The following is a 6,707-nucleotide window of genomic DNA, read 5'->3' on the forward strand; positions in this document are numbered from 1 at the left end:
AATATTTCATTATAGCTGTCCTCAAATGGGTCCTCCCTCAAAAATGTTGTGTTTCGATTTAACCATATCCCTTTCAATAAACACGAACAATCAAATGAAAGTAAACACTGCAATCAAATATAATGCCAACCAGGCAGCAATTTAAAATTGCAATATTTGGGCAATTCCAAAAGGAAGGTTTCCAGTCTGAGACAGCGGAAATTAACTGTTATAATCTTCTTGACATCTTGTCTCTCTTTTTTTTTTTTTCAGAGAAAACTTTTTGTTTCTTTTGAATTAACTTTCTGAATAAATTAGCTCTCTAAAATTCTGCATTTTGGCAAACTTTTCATTAAAGGTGAAAAATGCCCAAAAGGAATGCATGGAGATATCAGCAGGTCTTGCTCCTCTGCCCAGACATCCAGCTTTATGAAACCTGTAAGAACATAATAGCCCTGGAATAGCTATATATTTAATATCTATCAGATCTGGCTGGCTTGCACAGTCAAAATGTCATGGACAGATGGATAGGGATTATGTCAGTTGTAGTAAAAAAAGAAAGTCTTTTCCCAATAGGACATTCAAAAAAAAAAAAAATCCCTTCCTTCCTCCACAACACTCGTGCAAGCCCAAGATGGAAAGTTTTCCTCACGCTGTGGCCCTGATGGCCCAAAACTAAACAATCAGCCATAAATCCAAGCTAGGCCAGGCAGGATGGAGGGATGCCAGGGAAGGAGTGTATCAAAAATAAAAAGAAAGGGGGAAAAAAAATCTTCGCTGCAAACAGATCTCTGATGCAGGAAGGTGATAAATAGTGGAGGAGGGACTTGGTGCTCATCTAACCTGGCTCTCAGCCTGGCTGGTTGCTGGTGGGAAATGCCGGTGGCTGGTGCTTGCCCTGGCACGTGCAGGGCACATGTGCCCCCGATGTGGGGACATGGAGGTGGCCAGCTCAGTCACCTGGCTGAGACATCGTGCCCTCCAGCCTCTACAGCCCACACCCATGCTGCCACATCGCTCATAATTTCTGACCACGTCACCCCCTCCACCTCTTACTCGGGCAGGTTTTGTCCTCCCTGAGGGTGCCAGGGTGGCTCTGGCACCCTCTCTCGCGCCCGTGCATGCCACCAGCTCGTGGGGCTGAGATGCTCTTTTCACCCCGGGCTCCAGCCACACTTCCTTCTCCTCTGCAGCCCACACAGAGACACTCAGCGCTGTTTTAACCAGCCCTGTTATTGCTGCTGTTGTTTACTTGGCTTGCAGCATAGCTTGCAGGCCTCAGCTGGTGTCCCGTTGAGCTGGGGACCGTATTGCTGTAACCCCTGCCTGCCCACAGGTCGCCGCACCTCAGATTAGGACAGGCAGCTCTTCCGGGCAGGGAAATTCCGCCTCTGCTCAGGAGAGCCTTGTCTGACCTTCCTTATCCCGCCTGTCATCTCCCGTCCCACGGCAGGTTGCCTTGACCTGGCTCCTGCTGCTGCTTGCCCAGCCCAGGCAGCTGTGAAGGCCAGGAGTCACCGGCTTGGGGAGTGAGGTGCTCCCAGCGCCCTGTCCCGCGGAGCTGTAGCCAACGAAGGGAGCAATGGGCATTCCCTCGTCTCCTGCGGGGCCTCCCGCTCCAGCCCCTCTGGGACTCAGAGTTGAAAACCACCCAGCAGCATGCCTGAAGGGTGAGTTTTTGCTGGTTCTGTTGTTTCTACCAGCTCAACAGATCCCAGGCAGGACAATTTTGCTGCTCCCATCGCACAGGGCACAAGCGCAGAAGATCACCAGCATTAACCACAAGGTCATTTTATTTAAACTGCATCCACTTCCTGGCGGACATCTTTATTTCCCAACAAGGCTCTGCAAAGTAAGGGTACCTTTTTAAATCAAAGCCTCGCTATCTCTAAACACGGCTGTCCTCGCTCAGCTCAGGGACAGCCACGCTAAGATGTGCCAGCAGTTCAACCACATTCACCCCAACCCCCCCCCCCGGCTGTCCCTGAGCGGACACACACGCATCACCAGGTTTCTCCCACGCACAAAAAGGCGCACGGGGAGGCAGTAGTTAAAGCCACGCCATGAAAAACATGCTGGAGACATTGCCATTGGGTGCCCTGGTGCACCAGCTTGCTGTCCGCGAGCCAGTGCCAAAGCTGGGCAGCCAGACGGGAGTGCAGGTGATGAGCAGGTTGACAGACATGCACAACAACAGCCAGCTCAGGCTTCCTAATCCATCGGATCGGACGGAAACACCCCTACACACTAACTGGCCTACATCCAAGTTCATTAAGCCTCTCTGGGGGTTTTCCCAGCTAAATGGACATGCCTAGGCCATGACTTTCCCTCCGTGGCTCCACACACTGCCTTCCCTCTCTCTCTTTTCCCACCTGGCTCCCCTCAGCTGCTGCTTTGATCCAATTCCATGCAAAAAAACAGCTCCCCCCCCCCCCCGCCTTCCTCAGCGCCATCCTCGTCGCTGGTGGGAGAAGACCTGAAACGCACCTCTGCGCCCGGCAGCCGGAACAAGCACCGAAGTGTTACTGGAAATGACATATGGTGGCTGCCCCAGCCTCCCCCTCTTCTCCCCACAGTCTTGTTACCCCGATGGCAGCAAGGGACGCGGATCCCACAAGCCACTTGCTAGCAACCAGGCCTCCTCCTTACCCAGCGTTCACGTGTGTTCAGGTCCTGGGTCAGGACCAGGACCATCGCCTGGGTGCCCCAAAGTGACCAGGAAAGGGATGAAGAAGAAGGAGGGAGGGAGGTAACTCTTGGCACCTGCTGCTTTGAAACATGAGAGGGAGAGAGAGAGAAAGAGAGAGGGAGGGAAGGAGAAAGCTGTGCCACGGTCCTCCCTGGATCCCTGTACCTGCATGGGTCGCCCGTCCTCAGCCCCGGCAAAGGGCCCCCCTCTGGGCACTGCAGAGCTCCTGCCAGCACAGCAGCTGCAGGGACTGATGACACCTGCCTCCTGCTCCATGCAGGGATGGTGGGGACAGCCCACGCCACACCTCCAGCCCCAGCCTCCGCAGGGACCTGCCTGTTGTTCCTGCCTCCCATCCTCGCAGCCGGCTGCCAGGCAGGGAGACGCTCCTAGCCTGCTGCCAGGGGATCCTCGCTCCTGTGCCAGCCCTTCGGATGCCCCCCCACCTCTCCCTCCTTCCTCAGAACTTGGCACAGGTCAAAACCTGCAGTGATTTGTTGTCTCAGCCCAGCCCAGGTTTGACTATTTGTTGCGGTACGAGCCGTTCCCAGGCTGCGGGCTGTGGAAGGGGGTGAAGGTGGCCTCAGGGAGAGCCAGGCGGGCACCGAACCTGGGGGCTTGTACCAGGGAGCGGAGCGAAGTCCTCGGAGCCCCTCGGAGCACACCTCAGCAGGGGATGGAGGGGGTGAGCTGCCCTTAGTGTACCCTGCTGAGTACTGTACAACCTCATCACATGGATTCCTGTAGGTGCTGTTTAATGGATGTCCCCCTCCCCACCCCAGCTCCCCACCACTCTATAGGAGATAACATCCCCCAGCTGGCTGGACCGCGGCTGGCCCCAACCCCGCGCCTCCTGGCACCCACCCCAGCTCCAGCATTTCTCTCCTGCTGTAGCCTTGGGGGTGGCGGGGTCCAAGGAAAAAGGATGCCGTGGAGGGGCAGTGCCCTGGGGGAACCCCAGCATGAGCCCCCAGAGCAGGTCCGAAGGCTTCCTCAGGAATGGGGCTGGGCAAGGGGATCTTTGCAGGCGGAAGAGCCCGAGGGACCTGTCAGTGGTCTGGATTTCCCCTTGCCACCTCCTCCTACGCCCACAGAGCAGGAGCCAGGCATCCTGCAGTCACAGATTGCTCTTGGAGATTATATTTAGGCAGATCGGGAGGCAGATTTTGGCAGCAGGGCAGCGCTGGGCACGTGCAGGCATTGGGTAGCGCAGCCTCCCACAGGGCTGCAATGAGGCTAACTGGTTGCACTGGGAAGCATCTCAATCTCCCCAAACCCCCAGGGTCTGGCACCAGCTAGGAGAGGCTGAATTCACGCTTTGAAAACCAGAAAGGGCGGAAGCAGGGCCAAACGTGTCCGTTAAGCAAGAGGAGATCGAAGGCACAGATGAACTGAGTTCCTCAGAAAAGGAAAGAGGATAAAAATCCTCTCTCTGACAGCTAAAAGTGTAAGAGGGGCAGATTGGTGGCACCTCTATCAAGACGGCTGTGCAGCCGTCATCCAGCCAGTATCTGTTCCCTCGTAGTCAAAAGATTTTACCTTCACATCACCCTTTTAAGACAGAAAGTTCTGCTTTGCAGCTGGGAAACAGGGGGCACTTCTCTGCAGCTGGGAAGGGCCTAAGCCTTTCCTGAGCAGCCCTGACCCGCACAAGGTGGCAGAGCCCCGATTGCACCGGCTTCGGCTGCTAAACCCAGCCCGGGATAGGCCACTTGTCCAGGCTGCTTCATTAGCAACAGGACCTAAAAGGGTAGATTAGAGCCAGACCAGTGTTTACAAGCGGTCCGATCACGTCTGCACATAACTTAAGACACTTCTCCAAGGTCACGTATGTTGTCAAAGCCATATCATGGAATCGAACCGAGTTTTCCAGCACGCCAGCAAAAACATCCCACCATAGTGGTCCTGAGTTAGTTGTCATTAGATTAATTGCTCACTGCAATTAACCACAGAAACCCTGTGGCAATTAACCAAGTGCTAGGCAGGCAGTCCATAAAGCATTTACTGCACAGTCATGAATAACTAGTTGGAGGTCCATAAACAACCCGGCTGCACCATGGACCCGTGTCTTCTGCAGCCTGCCCAGCGCGGGTGCACTGGGTGCTGCAGCCCAGTCACCTTCGGCTGGCAGTCCCAACACCCTACTGGTGCCTTCATGGCCGGCTTGGGCACATCCCTACCCAGGGAAATAGAAACCCATCCAGCTTTACAGGGTTGCTCCTCACCGTCTCCCTCTCAGAGGGGAAAACCTCCCTGAAAGCTGCACTGTATAACAGTCCAAAGGGGATCACGCTGTGAGATTAGCCAAATTAACGAGGTATTATTAGTCCTGCGTTGATTTGGTGAACGTTAGCACAAGGCGTTTTGGAATAAAACTGGGTCCGCTGCCAAAAGAGGGATTCGACTCAGCGTGGCACAGGCCAGCCCCACTCCTGCCCCAACGGGAACGGTCTGGGCTGTCCCCAGCTCCCGCCGCAGTGGGAGCCCGCAGGTTTTGGGGAAAGCTCAGTGCGCCCTGTGGGGCTGCCTGGGCGATGCAGAAAGTAGCTCAGCAGCCCCGGAGCAGGTCAGGCAAGTTGGCAGGAAACCGGCCGCGAGGTGAGTGACACACGTCCGGGGAAGGCATCACTGCCCACAGCTCAGCCTCCGTCCGTGAGTCACGTTTCCTATAAGCCGCTTGCCATTGTAGGGCTATTTGTCAAAACAGCTCTGCCCAGGTATGCCCTCGCCGCCGCCTCCTGCTCCGCTGGGGTGTAAGGCGATTAGGCAAATCGAAGCTCATCTCCTTTGCCCTGGCCCAGGCTGCATTGCGCTGGCTGGCAAAGTGATTCGTGCCTTTTCCCCCCTGAGGATGTTTCCTGCGCCCTGTGCGAAAGCCACCCAGGCACATGACAAACTGGTCATGTAACACTTGGCAGCACGGCTGCTGGGAAATACAGCAGGGCCTTGCAGCGACTGTGCAATCTCTGCGTTAGGTTTGCTTTTAAATGTACCTGGGGACCGGCATCGCTCCGCTTTCCCTCAGTCCGAGGCTGCTCTCTGCTCTCCACCGCCGGGACTGAAAGTCATGGCAATCCTAGCGTGCTTGCTCCTGCATCTCCCCCAGGAGACCCCACAGGGACTGTGGTTGCATCCAATGAGGGGCAGCAGGCAAAGGTTGCGAGAAGAGGAATTCCAGCTAGATATTAACAAAAAAAAATATTCCCAGAGCAGGCTGATCAGGACCCGGAGAGAGGGGATCCATCCTTGAAGGGGTTCAGGCCTCAACCAGATGAAGTGAGCAGGGCTGGACCAGGCACCTCCGGAGGTTCCTGCCAACCACAGTTACTCTGCGATGCTGCAGTTTTGCTGAAGGACAGGAGCTGAAACGTGGAGCTGTGCAAAGACACAAGCCGCAGGGCTCGCAGAGGGAGAGTTATGGAGTCCTAGATAGCTGCTATTAACATTAAACCCACCCAGCTCTCAAAATACAGGAAGAGTTTCTACCCCAGCACCTCCCCAGCTCCCAGAGCCATCGTCTGCCTTTGGTGCCCACTCTCAGCCGAGATCTCCCAAGCCACCACAGCGATTCCTGGACACTCCTGTGCAGATGGTGCCTGTAGCAGCATCAGAAAGGAAATTTGGCGTTTTGGCCCTCATGTTCAATCGCCCACTCACTGCTCCATCCCTGCCCGCTCTTGTGGTGCCCCTAGCTGGAAACTGCAGCAAGGAACCAGCCCGCTCATATCATCAGACTCATTGCAAGTCTCCGCTCCGGATTCACTCAAGAGCAGATAAAAATCAAGCTTCCTCCAGCAACTCCAAGCTTTCTAGTATAAAACCCCCCAAATTCGCATTTCCCCCCACGCAGTCTCCCTCCTATCACCAACACAAGACTCAGGGCTTACACTGCTCCACGCGCTTCCACCTGCATCTCGCTGGGTGAGCGCAAGAGGAGATCCCTCGCCTCTGCAAAGCTCCTTGGACAAAGCCCGACAAGCCATGTCCCGCCGCTGCCCCGGCTCACCAGCCTGCACCCGCTCTGCTCCCACACCCACCA

The 6,707-nt window shown here is 55.4% G+C and overlaps 1 protein-coding gene across 1 annotated transcript in view; it reads right to left on the reverse strand.

The window, feature by feature from the left end:
- ATP8B3 (ATPase phospholipid transporting 8B3) overlaps positions 1-2,966 on the reverse strand; it is a 29,978-nt gene extending 27,012 nt beyond the window's left edge. Inside the window, exon 1 of the mRNA XM_068919710.1 lies at positions 2,834-2,966. The gene's annotated coding sequence lies outside the window, so the exon portion shown is untranslated. The remainder of the gene's footprint in view (positions 1-2,833) is intronic.
- Positions 2,967-6,707: the final 3,741 nt, after the last annotated feature.

Source organism: Struthio camelus, chromosome 26 (assembly GCF_040807025.1).
Source record: "Struthio camelus isolate bStrCam1 chromosome 26, bStrCam1.hap1, whole genome shotgun sequence".
Classification (NCBI taxonomy): Eukaryota; Metazoa; Chordata; class Aves; order Struthioniformes; family Struthionidae; genus Struthio; species Struthio camelus.